This window comes from Ambystoma mexicanum, chromosome 1p (genome assembly GCF_040938575.1).
Source record: "Ambystoma mexicanum isolate Mex_15411 chromosome 1p, UKY_AmexF1_1, whole genome shotgun sequence".
NCBI lineage: Eukaryota > Metazoa > Chordata > Amphibia > Caudata > Ambystomatidae > Ambystoma > Ambystoma mexicanum.
Window position 1 is genome coordinate 1,242,487,879 of NC_090921.1, and position 18,303 is coordinate 1,242,506,181.

Genomic DNA, 18,303 nt, shown 5'->3' on the forward strand with positions numbered 1-18,303 from the left:
AGTGGTTTTGGCGCCGCAATCCATGAAAGGATGCGGGGGGACCCCCGCAACCCTCAGACCCATTACCAATTAAGGGGAGTGGGGACACCCCCGCAAATCCGCTCCCCTTAAATGGTATAACAGGGTACACCTTTAGCAGGTCAAACCACAGCATTTTTGCAGCGATTCTTTGCACAGGCAACATTTTTGCCACGATTTTATTACTGCATACCTTGACAAGGCACACTCTTTGAATAACAGCCATGACTAGAGGTCTGCATGATGCTTACGGCATCACACTCTCGGGGAAAAGCTTGCCACAGCAGAAGGGCAAGTGAAATATAAGCACCAGTTCTGGCGATGCGAAGGAAAAGCGTGAGGTGTGTCGTTTTGTGCAAGTGTTGGCAGAGTCCTTGGTGTGCACGTGAGACAGTAGACAAGAGAGAATGGAGTATGCAGCAGGAGCAGGCCAAAGCAAGAGAGGAGATAGAAAAATGAAAAGAGACAGTTCACAGCAAGGCAGAGGATTCAGAGTGAATGCCTCTGTGTTTTATTAAAACAGGGATAGCTGAAATGCAGGTGAGGAGGAAAAGGCTTGTGGATACTCGGGAATACTCCGCTACTCCTGAGACACTGGTGAGGGGTTGGCTCCCATGGAGGTGCCTCTTGAACGCCTTCCCCAAGGCTTGATGAAAACATAGACAGAGGTGACAGGAGGCCCAGAGCTTTTGAGCGGAACATATGAATGCATAGAGAGAAGAAACAGAAGAATGGAGAGCACTGCAAAGCCTGTGGGTGCCTTAGAGAAGTATAGAGAGAACAAGAACAGAATTGCAGAAGGTAGTACAGAATATCAGGCAGATATGACACAGTATTTAGAGCTAGAGTATAGAAATGGAGCAGGCATGACAAGATACAGGGATGATATAGCACAGGTTCACAGAGATGATGGAGTGTAGCAGGCATGAGAAGATCAAACACAGGTAGTGCAGATATGCTTCACAGACATACATAATGGAGAAAACTGATCGCATGTGTGTATGTCTACAGGAGTAGGAGCCAAAGTGCTAGACATCTTTTTACTGTGGGACGTTCTGTTGAGTGTCCATAATGCAAATACAAAAGAAGCTGGAAACATCCTTGTGTCTTACAATGTAGCACGTTTTAACCTGTTCACTCACTATCCTAAACAAACATTGGCAAGGCCAACAGTTTGGGCTTTTGTGTAGGCCTAGGATAGGCATGTGCCAGGCACTTACATAATGGTACTATCTGGCCGCAAAATGGCAACAGCTGGAAAATGGAGTAAGTACCTGATCATGTCATAGCAAAGCCTGGAAAATGCCTAATACCAATACACATGTCAAAACTATGGGCTTTGCCAACGATTATTTTTAACAGGACTTCAGTGCAAGTAACACATGTGAAACAAATGTGAGGACAAATTAAGCGGCTGAATGGGCACTTGGTTTTGGCATTTGCATTCCACCTGTAGAACATTTTCAGCTGCAATTAAAAACATTACCTCTCAGAACACTATTTGGAATAACACTGGCAGTCCATATAAAGCACAGAGTTTGCTATTACTACTTGATAGAACTAGCGCAAAGAGATCTGAGGAGGATGTGTTTTGGGTGGGGTGGGGTAGGTCACAGGTAGAAATAGGCATAGGGATGAGCTTGGCCATAGGTAGTGAATCGGTGTGTAAATAACCAAACAAAGCCCACAAGCTATATTTCCTTCCTCACATCTCACCTCCCTCCTATCTAAACTCCAAAGCAATAGTTCTGGCATAAGCGCCACCTAGTAGCCAGAAATAAAAATCTCCAAAACTGCAGCCTGAGAATGTTTGTACAGAACATTTCATGGAACACTGTCCGGCAGCCTCTGCAGTGTAGACGTACCAGTACTAACCTTTAAATCTAGAATCTTTGTGAAACCAGGGCCATTTATGGGCACCAATGGCAAAGCCACAGAGAAGCATACATGATATGATCCTACCTATTGTGTAATGGCCTTAAAACATTTACTACCACCTCAGCTCCATCCAGACAGATATGGTAAACACAGTAGCTATAAAGGAGAAGAGAGTGCAAATGTAATAGATATACAGATAGATTGGGCAAATGCAGTAGATATACAAAGTAGATATACAGAGTGATAGGGTAAATGCAGTAGATATGAACAGAGATAGGGTAAATGCAATAGATATACAGAGAGATAGGTAACATGCAATAGATATAAATAAAGATAGGGTAAATGCAATAGATATACAGGAGATAAGATAAATGCAGTAGATATGTATAGAGATAGGGTAAATGCAATAGATATACACAGAGATAAGATAAATGCAGTAGGTATACAGAGAGATTGGATAAATGCAATAGATATACAGAGATAAGATAAATGCAGTAGATATACAAAGCGATAGGGTAAATGCAATAGATATACAGACAGATAGGGTAAATACTATAGGAGTGAATGAGATCTATGTTGAACAGGGATGCAAACACAACAATGGTTGTTGTACAGAGAGTAGCAGGGATTAACATACAGATAACAGGCAGAAATTAAGATATGGAGTCACATATAAAATATACATTAGTCAAACAGCATAAGAAAAAGATGGAAAGTAGAAATATACAGAGAGCTGTAGAGTCGAAGATATAGGAAATAAAAATATCCAAATACATAGAAATGTAGAATGGATAGGTTGTATCACTCAACCAATAGAGCTCGACCCTGTCAAGGAATGCAGGTTACAGAAAGGTAGAGCAGAAATGAAACAGGTACATAAGTGTGTGCAGAGTTATCCAGAGATGGAAGCGAGGCAGGCCAGGTAAACAGAGATGCACAGCATAGGATGGGCTGGAAAGGATATAGAGAAGAGGCAGAGGTCATCAGTAGTAGGATAGCCAAGGTGAAGGCATGCCAAGCGAAAGCATGCCAGAATAGTTTTGATAGGCCACACGCTTCAGAAGAAAGGACGGCTGCTTGTGTAAACCCTTGTGCACATTTACAGATGTCAATGTCTCCAGAGTCTTTGTTGCAGTTTGTTCCAAGACATATTATTTCTCGTGGCTGTTGTGAGTTATCTCATTGCTCTGGGCAGTACCGTTGACCTGATATGTTGCATCATTCCTGGCAGCCATTTCCCTCCCACCTGTGTATGGAACCTAACGTGTATTTGTAATATTCATTTTGTGATATTATTTGAAGCCCTAGTGTCCTTCCAGAATAACGTTTACCAAGATGTGTGTGGTATTGAAGACTTCCTCTGCAAAATAACTCTTTAATTATGATATGTAGTCTCGTAAAGAGTATTCAATTCTTGAGCTATGCACACAGGCAAGAAGCTCATCCTCTGGGTGAATGGCAGATTTCTGAATCCCAGTGACAAGTAGAATCTAAACAATCAGCACTTGTGTCAGCATCACGAGGTGCATGATTGTGACTTTTATGCCCGCTCAGGAGCCTCAGCTCGGGCTGTGGGCCTTTACTGGCCATGTCTGCCCTTCTGAGTGGGTTTGAAAGCCATTCGCACCCCAGGATTCATCCAGGATGTAAATGGCTTATATTATTTTTCCTAGGGAGATTCGCGCTGCGTGTGCAGCCAATCTCCTGGGAAAAAAGAAAAGGGAAGGAAAAAAAGACAGGGAAATGGGAGGAGCGATGAGACCGGAGCACAGAGCTCTGTTCCTGCAGGTAAGTGGGGATGGAGGGAGGGGATGGGTATGGGGATCAGCGGATTTTGGGGGTGGGTGGGGTGGATTTAGGCAACAGGGAGAGGCTCCCTGTTGCCTCCCCATATTAACAAAAAAATGGTTCCACCCGGGGAAGGGCCTTGGGTGGCTGGGACAGCAGGCGGAAAATATCTATTCCTGCCCGCTCTTCCAGCCACATGATTGGCTGAGCGCCGTTACCCGTGTGCGAATGTGGATATAGAGCTAAACTGAACCCCCCAAAGCGCCCCATAGACACTGCCTGTCAGTGGTTACTCCACAAGAGCAGTTTAGGAATATCATTCACCAGGGTGAGGGTACATGAATGTTACTTGCTCTGTCAGCAGGGGTTAAAGATCAGTTATCAAGTGGTGCTGAGAGCAATCACTCAGCATGGGGAGTTATTAAACTCTTTCATTGAGGGATGTGCGGGTTGTACGGTTAACTTTGCAAGATGGGGGCCTAGGTTTTTAAAGATCATATCAAGGGGTGGTAATCATGGGCCACTTCGCCAGTAATGGGGGAATCCCAGTAGGGTTTTTGAAAGATTGTATTATCTATAAATATAGTGTAAATATTGGTACAATGTGCAGTGTTTTAATGTCTGAATTGCTACGTCATTCCAACAAACTCTAATGGAAGGCCACTAACTTAGCGGACCCTGACCAATTATCCCACCTGGATGACCCACCTCTGTTATATCTTGCACCCCCCCATACTGTAGAACACAACCCTGTTAGGTTCAACAATACATCGCATTTTTTAAAGTTACCCACTGACAGGAGAGTGTCATTTTCTATTATGACATCGTCCCTATAACCAACTCTCCAGGCAAAATATGTTTGCAAAACTGCCCACTTATTGACCCTACAAACATGTTTAGCGAGAAACCTTCCCTTTCTCCACACAGGCCTCCAATGTTCTCAGAGAAGCCAGGACAGTGGAAATGTAGATGCTTCGAGGATGTGGCTCCTTTGCTACAAGACAGTAGAGCAGCTGCAAAAAAGAATGAGAGATTTTTAGAAAACATTTATATAGATGAACAATTCGATATACACAACGAATATATATGTATAAAACAGGTGCAGTCCCACTAATAATAAAGAACCAATTAAATACCTATACAGATGCCATTCTTTTAATAAAAGAAGATACAGTTGTATCATTAATGATATACTGTATGTGCCATTGACATTTCAAAATTCGGCGGGCACATAATATGCCCTTTGCTGCATAACAATACCGTGCACCTTGGCGAGCCACCTGCCACGCATTAATTTCCCACCGCCCCCATCGCTGGTATGCCTTAAAGAAATCTAACTGGGCATCTCCACTATCACCACATTGTCAAAGTGCAAAGCAGTAATCTTACCCAACATGTCACCATATCTATTGTCCTGCATTGTAGGCCTTAAATGCCATGCCTGGCACACAGTGACGAGTATGCTATATGTAAGCTTGTATAAGCATATGTATGTATTTTACCGGAGCACTGTTAGTGATGAGGATTGGACACTCGAGTTTGAAAAAAAGGAATGCCTTGTGAGCTGAATTCAAATCTCTCTGCCAGTCCTCTCCCTTCTAGTGTGTGTTCAGTGTAAACAGTTAGGAGCTAAAATGGACTAGGATTGAAACGCACTGTTCAGATGAAAGGTGTGGACGTGTGTTTTAAACAAAATGGCTGAGACACATAAAATGGAGGGAAACAGCATGGGTTCTCCTGCACATAGTGAGGCGATGTACTGACAGGTTTTTAACCTCATACATTTGTCCATGCTTCAAAACCAGAGAATTAGTAGTGTGGGGAACTGGAAACTCTACTGTGAAAGGGGGCAGTCTGGTGAGCTGGGTTTGAACCGTTCTGTCAGTGCTCTACTTTTAATTATATTTTGTTTGTCAATTTTTTCCATTGTGGGCAGTGTAGATATTGACTACTGTACATGTGTTTAAATAGTACTGACCCATTTGCCACTGTGCTTCTCTATCTGCTTTCAGACCGCTCTCCAAGTGAGCAACTATACATTTGTGTTTATTAAGTTGGACCCCCAGGTTATGCATGATTAGACATTGTGACCTGTTTTCTCTGGGGCTCGGCCTTGTGATAATGTCTTTTCACACCCTTTTGCAATTTTCATTGTAGCCTAGACTGGGGTCTCCACCTATATGGAAACTTTTGTTACATTTCTGCAAAATGAATGGTACTGCATTGGGGCTCACATGATAGTGCACCCTGCTGGAGGTATTCAAACCTTGCAGGTTTACTTCCAGAATACAGGGTGCCATGCATGAAGTGGAATTGATTGCTCTAGTCCTAATAGCGGTGCCCAAAGGCAGACAGTGCTTCTAGTGTCAGATTCCATAATAATCTAATGCCATGAAGGCAATGCTAGCCGTAATGCATTGTATTTTGGCAGGCAGAGCGGGTGGGGTAGACAGATATGGTAAGTTTGTTCCATGCCCCAGCTCTACCTGCCACAAATAAGAAAATCCTCTGAAGTAGTAAAACACGTGCTTTACCAATCTCGCCGGGTCATGAAAAACAAGCCTGCTGGCGCCGAAATGACAGACAGCGCCTCATGCAGCTCTATCAGCCACCTCTCAGTGAGATTTTGAACCAAAATACCAGCAGCTGTTGATAAAATGGCCGCCATTTGCCGCGAGGGATAGAGGGGTAAAATGTCCATAAATCATCCCAAAGCACAGTAAAGGGTTCTCCTTTAAAATAAATATGTACTTTATTTATTAAGGTGCATCTAAATGAATGAAACAAAAAACGGACATAAAAAATGTATATCATAGTTTATGAGTGCTAAATATCTAAGCCAATTATGAATTAAAATGCTATTAAATAACACAGGCCATGCTAGATCAGGATTCGATATGCTTGGCCATAAATACAAGTGCAGAAATTGTAAAAGGCTTTCCATGTAAAGGGAGTTACACTAACCGACATTATGGCATGAGGCTGAGATATCAACAAACAGTGGCACATAATAGTGAAGGAGAAATAATAAAGGGGCAGGTACAGTATTACCATTCACAGGGAGCATAGGTGAAAACCCACCTGGAGACCCCAGACACTTAAACTTGTTTAATTGACTTTTGGGGCAATATTATTTAATCGAAATTGGGTTAACGTCAAAAACGGTTCCCGCGTATGAACACAGTAACGAATCGATCGTTGAATCTGATTGGTCTGACATGCCATGCTATGGGGATGTTGTTGGCCTGTCAATATTAGTGTGACAATATTATTGCTGCTGTTATTTTTCCCAGGAATATTTTGACTGGAAAACATGATGATCACATTGGTCCTCCTACACAACCCAGCATTGTCATTCATAACCCTTTGCTTATTGGTCAGGCTGTTAGCTGGGTCCTCGTTGCCTAATCATCACAGAGGTAGATGGGTTCGCCTCTTGCTCCCTGAACAAGGCTCTAGCTCTATAATCGGGACCCTAATGGGTACCACAACTGCTTGTTTTTAAGGATCCGATTCCGACATAGCTGGCTTTGTAAGACTTGCTTCTTAATCGTGGCCATATGGGGGTACAGTATCATCTGACCATTGTACCAGGTGAATATCACTCTTACTTTCTTTTCTAGACCAACCAGTGTTACCCTTGGGCCCTACTCATGGTCCTAGCCAGGTGCCACCCCTTTTTCCTTATTGTCGTTTTAGATGGTATCTCTCTTGCTAATTAGGCTCCAACAAAAGATCCCACTGAGTCACAACCATGACTCTAGCTGGGTAGCAACCTTTGTCTCGGATCGAGGCTATACTTGGCTTTTGCCCATACCACTGACCAGGTCTCCTAGCTCGATGTTACGGTTGCTCACTGGTTAAGAAGATCATAGCCGAATGTCACCCATGTTCTCTGATCGGGACCCTGCCTAGCTGCACAGTACCCTCGATCGGTCTATCAGTTGGAATTACATTTGCTAATTAACCCAGCCTCTGAGTATCACCCTTGTCCCTTCCTTTCTAGGCTCCAGTTTATATCACCCTTGTTCCATAATAAGGGCCCTGCACGATTATTCCCCCTGTTCCCTGAGCAGATGCTAGATGTTTTTATCTACTTATTTTGAGTTGTCAGTGCTGTGGATATCATAAGCTTAATGGTATCAAGTGTTTCAAGCCTAGATCAGGGAAATTGTTAAAATGTGAGATGGGGTGCCGATTTCAGGAAGTAATTTGAGGTAATGGGACATGTATGCAGTTCTGAAAAAAGGAATGCAGCTGTGCCAATACACTGATGGGCGACTGCAGTGAATAGTGATATTTTCTAGAGGGTCAGGTTCCTGATGGGGGGTTTGGAGAAGGGCAGCCTAAGCTGGTTGGCAGTCTCTATTTTATATCAATGAGGCTTTTCCGAGAGCAGGTAATTGAAAAAACATACATGTCTGTAGACATGGATGTGTTGGTGGTGGTAGCTCTTTTGGACATGGCTCCAGAGTAAAGGGACGGATGAGAGTGTGAAATGCTTGCTTGCCCCACATACTTACCACCTTCTGGGCACTATTGGACTAGGTAGAGTGCTGCCACTGTCATTTTCAGGTAGCATCCAGATAGTATTGGGTTCACCTGACTGGCTCTTACAGAATGCTCTCTAATTAGTCTTACATTGGCCCATTCACTTAGTGCAGGTTTCTCTAATTTAGGTCTTCTCTATGTTTTCAGGATCTCCACCCATAGTATAACTGAGTAAAGTGAGTATGTGCGAAACAGTGCTTTACACAATCAGTGGTTAACCGGAAAAACTAGTGTGATGAGGGGTACGGCTGACTGAATGTAGAACACTTTTGCATTTCCAGATGTCTTGTTGTTGATGATGTCATGTGATCTCTTTCGGTGTCTGCATAGCAGCTAAATGAACAGTATTGCCTCCTGCCCTTCATTGATTTCTTAATAGCTTGTTCAACCCTTTCTCTGTGTGCACATAGGGGCAGGATTTGCTCTTTGTGTGGGTGCATAGTAACTGGTGGAGCGATGCTATATAGTGCACCTTTAGCTAGTGGGTGCATGCAGGGTGGAGAAGCTAGTTCACCTCTTGTGCTTGCTTTAGGTGGGTGCATTATCACTAGCTGATCCAGTTGGATTTGTACATCCTTTTCCATCTAATGAATGGTGGCTGGTGGATTTCTGCCACCTTGCTCCCCTTAACTTAAGCGCTTCAAGCTCTGAATAACATTTTGACCTGTGCACGGCACGAGGACATGCATGCAATATTTTCAGAGCATGTTCAAGCGTTGATAAGCAAGCAAGTTCCTTAATGGTGTATGCACTTCACTGATCTACATTTGGGGCCTGATTCTTGGAAATATGTGTGCGGTAAGTATGGTGTTCGCATGCCAAATCGCTCTGTGAATTAGGCACAGTGGAGCATGTTTGTTGGCAGTGCAAAGTCACATTTCACCATGCTAAACGCTCAATGAATTAGACCCTTATAGAAGTTTTGATTCAAAGTGTGGTCACAAATTTGAATCACCTCCCTCTGCTGGTGATGGCAGTAGCGATTCACCCCTAAATGTAAAACAGGCTGAAGGTCGGTAATGGGACCTCTCTTTCACATCTGCATTGGTAAGCTCACAAAACCCTCTGGCATCACAGTGCCGTTACAACCAGTTACACTCAAATAAGGTCCAAATGTCAGGTTTTGGTGGCTAAGGTGAGGTAGCCAAGTAAAAATGCTTAGTCAAATAGCCAGGTTTTCAGGGACTTTCTGAAGGTCCAGTAGAAAGGTTCTTGTCTTAGGTGTAGCGGGAGGGAGTTCCATGGTAAACTGCACTGATGGGAAACTTGCACCGCCACTCTTTACCCATTTGTATTTGGGTAGGGTCAGTCTGTGGGTATATGCCTTCTGACAGGTCCGGTGGACTAAGCTTTTCGGAATCTTTACGAAAGGTAAGGTGGGGCGGAGTTGGATATGCATTTGTGAGTGATAGTCAGCGTTTTAAAGATAATTCTTTCCTCGACTGGCAGCCAGTGGATGTTCCTTCTGGCCTCAGTTATGTGTTCTCTTTTGGGAATAATAAGAGCCGCTCAGATAGCGTTGTTTTGTATCACTTAGAGCTTGTGAATGTTATGCGCCAATGTTCCAGCAAAGAGGGCATTACAGTAATCTAATTGGGCCCCAATAATGGTTCTTGCAACAGTGAGGCAACTGTTTGAGTTTAGGAATGGTATGGCTGCATTAAAAGGGGCTTGGTGAAAATGCTGTAGAGGGTAGGGGATGTGCAGGATCCTTGGGGTATTCCACAAGATATGGGGGATGATCAGGCACAGGCAACTTCGGAGAAAACTCAAGTTGATCTGCCATCCAGAAAGGAGGTGACCAAGGATGTGGTTTCAGGTGAGGAGTTGGCTGCTGATGTTAGGTAATCGCAGAGGGTTTTGTGTTCCACCAGGTCAAAGGCAGCAGAAAGGACTAATAGGAGGAGAAAGGCAGACTTGCCTTGGTCTCTGATTTCAACAAGTTGATTTTTGAGGTCCAAAGGGTCCGATTCTGTTCCATGGCCTGGTTGGAATCCTGATTGGCGTAGACCTATGATGTGGTTGCTTTCCAGGTAGTGTTGGATTTGGGAGTAAGCAGCCCTATCTAGGATTTACAGCAAGAAGGGAACTGTGGTGATGGGGCAGAAGTTACTTTGGACTGCTGGCTTTAGTGTAGGTTTCTTTATCAGTGGGAGAACCCAGGTTTCCTTCAGGGAGGCAGGGACTATCGCAGAGGTTAAGGAGGTGTCAATGAAGCTGGTGATAAAGGCAATATGAGCTTCTGCACAGTCTTTTATGATGGGGCTGGTCAGGTGTCCCCTTTGCATTTTGAGGGCTTGAGATTATTGAGGTTGGCGGCCACCTCTGTTTCTGAAACTTGGTGGAATTGGAATGTGGTGGGTGGGTGTGATGTGGGAATTGAGGAGGTCAGGGGGTTGCGGTTCGGGATTGATTGGTGAGTATTTTTTCCTTGAGGGTGGTGATTTTGTTCAGTAAGGCCTTTTGGATGTTTATACACCAGGTTTCGTCTTTGGTGATGCCTGTGGGTGGTAGGGCAGGGATTCCAGCTCCCCGAGGTTGGGGAAGAGCTCTTTGGAGTTTGATTTGGCATTGGCAGTTCTGTGGTTTTATGATGTTGCTTTGGCCTGGATGATTGATGGCTGGTTTGAAGGTCTTGGCAGACAATTTGAACAGGGCTTTGCGAGCTTCAGAAGCAGATTTCTTTCAGGATGTTTCTGCCTGGCGTTTCCTGACTTTCAGTTTTTGTAGGTTGCTGTAGAACCATGTGTTGATGTGTGTCAGAGCTTTGGCTTTGTGGATTGCTAGTGGGGCGACTGTGTCTACAGCTGTTGCTAGTGTTTTTAGGTAGATGTCAGCCAGTGCAGTTGGGTTATTGGCCAAGAGGAGGAGGTGGTCGATTGGAGGCCAAACAACAATGGTGTGATGCTATCCTTGGTGATTTTTCATGAGCCCATATACACACTGCTACGGGCATCATGCCTGAGAGAGGGTCCTGCCATCCAGGCACACAGCTGTTCTGGCTCCAAGGCAGTGCAGTTGCAACTACTGTTATGCCACAGAGCTGCACCACTACTTAGCACTGCACACACCTGCAAGTCTCATCCCGCCATAAAACTGCACCCACCTTAAAAATGCAATGCAACGATCAGGCAGCCATTATGAAGTTACCGAGCCAACACTTTATTGATATCTCCACCAACATGAAAAAGAAACTTACTTTGATAACTGATGTGTGTGTGAAGCCTGTTCAAGCGGATGTTCCTTCACGATTTCACACACTCTATTAGGACCCTTTGTTTGGACATGGGCCAGGAATGATCTTCCACGCTGCCTTGTACATCACATAGGCTCCAACGGTTGATGGTACTGGCTGTTGCGTACTCTGACATGATGAATGCCAAAGACAACTGCAAGGACATACCCGAATTAGAATCGCTTCAGGAAGTTAGCAGACAGTGCACGTTTTTTAAATAGCTGTTTGAAATGTGTGTAATAAACAGTAAAAGCCTCTGAAAAATGTGATCTATTATTTCTGTTAATTGAATTCGGGGGGTTGTAGTCTTAGGTCAATCCATTTAAATAAACAAAAGTAAAAGGCAATCTAAAGTGACAACTCATGTTATCTTTACCAACTCCAGGAGGTGAGACGGCGCGCTTTCCATAGCGCTCCCCGCCCGGTGAGCTTATATGAGCCTATGTGGTATGTGTAAGTGGAAAACTGTTAAGGTAAGATCCCCAAAAAGAGGTTAGAGGTTTGTTCGCCAATAACTTATAACCCACAGGGGTCTGCCCTGCTCCAACAATTGTTAAAAATATGTATTTCATCAGAGTGATAGCTTTCCCTTTGCTAACGAAATAAGTACAATAGTACCTTTGCCTCAAATCTTACACAACATGCTCCATGCAATTGTGTTAGCCATTGGGGGCTTACCCTCATTCTAGGAAAGTCAAATCTGTGCGCTTTTACAGAGCTGTCGTGTTTAAAAAATGTGGGTGTTCCCTCTATTTCTCTATGATTTTTCCTCTATCCTGATAACTCGGTTGTATGTCTTTTGCTTTCTACTGTATGATGTAACCTAGGCATTTTTCTTCCCCTTTCCTGGACAATTGATTCTTGACTGTTGCTTGCTGGTTGATGTAGTTCAGTTTTGTGCACTGCAGTTTCTCCCTCTTGCCCTTTCTCCCCCCTTCCTTCCCTCCACTCCCTACCTCAATGGTGCTCTCTATAAACCCTATTTTCTCGAACTGCTATTCTGCAACCAACACTGTCCCTCTCTCATAGTCCGGAAGGAAAAGATTTAAGGAGGATATCCTGGTTTGCAATCCAGTGCTGCCCATCGCTGACACCTATGTCACTGCTTCTTCCAGGCAAACCTTAACCGACATCCTCTTTGTCGTCCCCTCTCCTGAACTTTGGGTTCCCCATATGGTCGCACTGCTCTCCCCTCTTTCCTACTCTCCCATCTATGGTGGGACCCACTGGGAAGTACTATTGGCATTGTTCCTGTCCTCTAGGACCATCATTAATGCCTACCTAATTTCTGACCACTGTCATGGTCCAGGACTCTCGGCCCAACGTCCCCCTTCTCGATAGGCATTTTCCATCTCTCATCAACTTACTCCCTTCTCCTGCCACTCCTCCTTCTACCACTGCTCCTTCTGCCACCCCTCCAGCCCCTCAGCCACATCCGATGGGTGTACCACACTCCTGTACCCCTCCATGGAAGACCTTCAAAATTAGCAAAGTGCTCCACTTAGCTTCCCTCAACTCTCGCTCTGCCGTCAAATACTCCACTGACAACTGCCACCTCCTTCAAGACCTTGACATTGGTGTGCTTGCTCTCCCTGAGACGCGGTTCACTGCTAGCTCTGTCACAAGTTTTGACCCTCTCCTCCCTGAGGACTACAAGATCCTCTCTAAGCACAGGCCTAATCGATTTAGGGTTGGAGTGGCCCTGATCTTCTCTGAGTGGGTCCCTGCTACTTTCATACTCACCCAGGCCTACTCCTCTTTTGAATGCCTTTTCTGCAGGCTGGGTGTTTCTCCTGTCCTCTCTCTTACTCTGGCCACATCTACAGGCCCCCTAGCCAGGTGTCCCTCTTCCTCTCAAAGTGGGCTGACCTCACTTCTTCTCTACTGGCCTCTACCCCAAGCTTCTCCTCCACAGAGACTTCAATATTCACCTAGACTCCTCTGATGTGGCCTCTGGACTTTCCTGAAACCTCTGTGACTCTCTGTTCCTCTCCATTCTTCCCTCCAGTCCAACGCACTCAGTCGGACACACCTTGGATGCTCTCATCACTGCAGACATCCCCATCTTCGACCCTCTCACTACTCCTCTCCTGGTCTGATAATTCTCTCCTTTCATCTCACCTGGACCTCCTGAGTCCCCCCAGATAAACCCCTGCCTAAACAGCCAGTCTCCTTCTCCGTCATTCGAACCGTGAAGCGAGTCTCAGTTGCTGTTTTTGCCGCTAACTTCACACCCTCTCCTACTTCTGCCATTAACTCTGATTCTGACTCAGACCTTACTAATCTTCAACTCTCCATCTCCAACTCTCTTGACATCCATGCCCTTGTCATGAGGACCTGCATAAAGCCTGCCTTCAAGTGCAACTCTTGGTATGACTCCAACCTGGCCTCTCTGAAACACAAGTGTAGAGCAGCTGAGCGGAAGTGGTGGGCTTCAAGCTCATCCTCTGACAAAATGGCCTGAAGCCTTCTCCAAAGGCAACACAGACTTTCCATCTGCTTGAAGAAGAGGGCCTATATCCAAGCCTGCATCTCTGGGGCCACTTAAAACCCGGCTGAATGTTTCAAACTCTGCAAGGAACACGCCAATCCTACTGCAGTCTTTATTTCTCCTCTGCCTTCCCTGGCCCTCTGCACTTTTCTGGCCTCTCACTTCATTACTAAAACTCAGGACAGCCGTTTCTCTCTCTTTCCTCTACACCCCACCCTTATCCTTCACCCACTCACAGGCCTCCCTTGGCCCCCCTTCCCTCCTACTCTCTTCTTTTCTCTCCCATATCACCTGATGTGGTATCTAGACAAGTCTGCTCTATGAAAGTCTCATCCAAACAGGTGCTCCCATGCTCCTTTAGAACTATCAAGGACAACATTGTCTCCCTTGCTCCAGCCTGATTTCTGCAATCACTCCTTTGCCACTTGATCTTTCATGTCACTCCTCAAGCAGTCCGTTGTGCACCCTCTCCTCAAAAAGCCTTCTGCCGACCCTACCTGTCTGGCTAACTACTGCCCTATCTCTATTACCTCCCTTCCTGTCAAACATGTGTAGAAGCTGGCCATCTCCCAGCTCATCCACCACAGTGTATCTGTCGGTTGTCTCCACAACCTCCAGTCTGGCTTCAGAGCTGCCAGAGGCATGGAAACTGTACTCCTGAACAATCATGAAAACTTGCTCTCTAATCTCGACTCCTACTCTCCTTCTGTTCACATCCTTTTTGACCTCTCCTCTGCCTTTGATACAGTCAATCATGCCACCCTTATAAATTGGCTTTGTGATACCCTTGACATCAATGACCTGGCTCTGGACTGGCTGACCTCGTTCCTCTCTTATTTATTTATTTATTTATTTATTTAATTGCTTTTTCTAACGCACCCAATACCATACATAAGTTTGGTTTCTAAGTGCGGATCCATGATTTGAACCTCTGTTGCCCTACATTTTCTTGCTTCCAAGACCAGCACAATGCCCCTGTGCTATCCTGTGTTCACAATGACCTTCCCAGGTTCATCTGGGCCCTTTACTCTCCTCCATCTCACTCTACACCTGTGGTGGTGTCCCCCAGGGCTCTATTCTCTCACATTGGCTTTTCAACCTCCACCTTGCCCCTCTAGCTCATCTGATCTCTGCCATCTCTCCTAACTTCCATTGTTATGTGGACGACATGCAACTCTCCTTCAAGCTTCCCTCCTCTTCTTCCTCTCTCACACCTGACCATCTGTATGTTATTCAGGCATGGTGCTCTGCTAACAATCTCTGCCTTAATGGCAGTAAGACTGCGATCCTTCTTATTGAGACTCTGCCTCCCTCCTTTCCCCCCATACTCTTGCTGCAATTCATGGACCCCCTCTCCTCTACCTCCTGTGAGGCAGAAAACCTAGGTGTCATCTTCGACTCCTCTCTCTCCTTCTCTCCTTACATCACAGATCTTGACAAGAAGGCTCACTTTCAGCTTCATCTCCTCAGAGTCATTCTTCCTTTCATCACCTTCCCCCAGAAGCTCAATGTCTCCAGAGCACTGGTCCTCTCCAGGCTGGACTACTACAAAAATCTCTTCCTCAATCTGCCTCACTCTTCCCTTTTCCTCCTTCAACGAATCCAGAACATGACTGCAAGACATATCCATGGCCTCAAGCCCAGGGACCACATCTTTCCAGCCCTAGAATCTCTCCACTGGCTGCAGGTTGCTGCGAGGATCATGTTCTAAATCCTCTGCATCATCCACAAGGCGTTCAGGGGCCTGGAACCCCACTACATCCAACTCTCTCTCTCTCTCCCCTAAATATCTCCCTGTTGTAGTCCTTCGGTCTTCTAGCTCCAACTCTCTGCAGATCAGAAACTACTCCAACCAGAGAGTGAAGGGTAGATCTCTCTCCTCTGCAGGTGCCTCCTTCTGGAATGGCCTCCCTGCCCATCTCAGATTGGAGCCTGATCTCCAAAAGTTCCAGAATCTTCTCAAGACCTTCAATTTCTCTTCCTCCTTCCCTTTCCCCCTCCCCACTTAATGTCTCCCCCTATGCCTTTGACTGGCTGCCTGGTTCCTTCAGATTCTCACAGGGCACCAGGCCCTCCCCTGCAAGTCTACCCCAGCACTTGGTCTCCTCTGACCCCCCCCGCCACAACCTGCACTTGCCTGGCTGGGCCTGCACCACCTTAGCCCTTCCAGCCGTTCCTCGCATTTAGCACGTGGACCTTCTACCCCTGCACTCTCTTCTTCCTGAGTTCTGTCCACCTGGCCTCCCCAGGCACTCGCTTAACCTTAGCCCCTCCCCCCATCTCCCCTGCACATCTATTACTGCACTTGAATGATCCGAATGTCACAAGGTCTAGTAGGACCGTTTCTGTTTCGTCACCCCTGTTCACCCCCCCCCCCTTGTCTTGTCGTGCTCTGAAACACATATATAGGCACATTACAAAAACTCGAATAAATAAATAAAATGCACGTAGCACTTGGCAGTGCATTTGTTTTGCACACTAACGTGAACTACACATGCTGCAATGCACGAATGCATTGTGTTGAGGTTCAGGGGAAATAATCAGTCCTTCGTGAATATTTGCGCTAAAGAAACTCATGAGGCTTGTGCAACATAAAATGGGTTGTTTGTGTGTGGTGTAGCATAAAACACTTTTTACTATTACCAGCAAAATAGGCTTCAGTGGTAGAAGTGAAGAAGCCTACAAATGCAATCACAATGCCCACATCACAATTTAGCACCATGCTCCTGGCGTTAGGCAACCCTGAATATTTAAATATGAATAGTCACATGCTAAATTATGGTAAATTATCCCCAGTGGTTTAATATTCATTAGAGTACATTGGCAAAGAATTTTCAGTTCCCCATAATGACTTATGGGCCATGTCTCACGATTAAGACCCATGTCTTGTTTAGCAATTTCAGATATGGCAAGATCATTTAAACACAGACCTGGGAGTTATTAAATGTACCTTTCAAAGCTACAATGGAGAGACCTTGAAGAGATTTCACTCTTGTGAAAAGTGCTGTTCCACTGGAATCCTTGTCAGTGTTCTAAATGGCGTCCTGGATATGTTCCATCTTGGTTTGTAAATGCTAATTCGTTTCTCCCACATATTGTCTTCTTTCAGGTATGCCCATTTCTATTTTTTAAAAAAAGGGGGTTATTGAAATTGCAGTATGGGGAGAGAGATAAACCAATACCAACATATCGCTCGGCTTTACACAACTCAAAAGATTGTCTCTGGAGGATAGCTCAGGGGCAATGCGCTTGCCTTGGAAGCAAGACGACATGGAGCACCCACAGGTTCGATCCCCGGGTCCGCGCTTATAAACCCCTGGGTATTAAGTGCGTTATAAATAACCTATCATACAATGCACATGAAAAATATTGAAAGCTTCAAACATGGCTTCAACCCAGAGAAAGGCTTACAGTTGTGGACCTAGGTTTTCCGAGATACATAGAGACCAAGATATCAAGATACCAAGATACCAAGCTATTGCTCAGGATCCGACAGGTTAAAACATTGACAACGCACGTGAATAATATCTAAAGCTCAAAGCATGGCTCCAATCCAGAGAGAGAATTGAACTTTCAATGATAGATTTTCTTTTCTTATTTTTATAAGAAACTATAGCTCATATTCTGGATATTTATAGCTCATAATCTGAATATGTATAGCTCATAATCTGGATATTTATAGCTCATAATCTGGAAATGTATTCGCAGAGGTGGTCTAACAGAGCGTTCCAGTGGTCGAAGTGTATGAAAAGAAGTAGTGGAACTATGTTCCCTGCTGGCCTGACCCTGCTTCCCACAAACCCCATTGCCACAACCCCTCCCACACACAACACGCCCCCCCAAACACTTGCACCTGCTGTTTAAGGGAACGTTCAGTGCACTGCACTGAAAGGGAAGGTTTCAACTTCTTCCGACACATTTATTTTAAAACAAAACCATTCCGGAACGGTTTCTTTTCGAAATAAAAGTATAGGAGCTGTACAAGGTGATTTAGAAAAGTATAGGAGCACCGCTCCTGACCGCTCCCGCTCACTTCGACCACTGGAGCGTTCACAACAAGTGAGCCTTGCATATTACCAATTGGGCCAGGGTGATTGTCTGCCAGAGGTGGTCCGCAAATACTCACAGATCACTCATTCAAAGTTCTGTGAACTGTACATATTCATGGGCGACTTTGGGGCTTGTGAAAACGGCAGAATCATCACCCCAAAGCACACGTATGCTCCCCCTCCCCTAACAGTACCCTAAGGCTGCCCTTCCACCGTCACAGCGTTGAAGAAATAGAAACACGTTTTACTTTATTTCCGCTGTAAAAACACTTGAACCAGACAGCGTGCCTCAG

The 18,303-nt window shown here is 45.2% G+C and overlaps 1 long non-coding RNA gene across 5 annotated transcripts in view; it reads right to left on the reverse strand.

Moving 5' to 3' along the window:
* LOC138452593 (uncharacterized) overlaps positions 1 to 18,303 on the reverse strand; it is a 280,058-nt gene that overhangs the window by 241,711 nt on the left and 20,044 nt on the right. For all 5 annotated transcript variants that reach the window (XR_011260254.1, XR_011260264.1, XR_011260258.1 and 2 more), the window contains exons 3-5: positions 16,912 to 17,082; positions 11,435 to 11,624; positions 1,981 to 4,697 (exon numbers count right to left, since the gene is read on the reverse strand). This is a non-coding gene — a long non-coding RNA (uncharacterized lncRNA). The remainder of the gene's footprint in view (positions 1 to 1,980; positions 4,698 to 11,434; positions 11,625 to 16,911; positions 17,083 to 18,303) is intronic.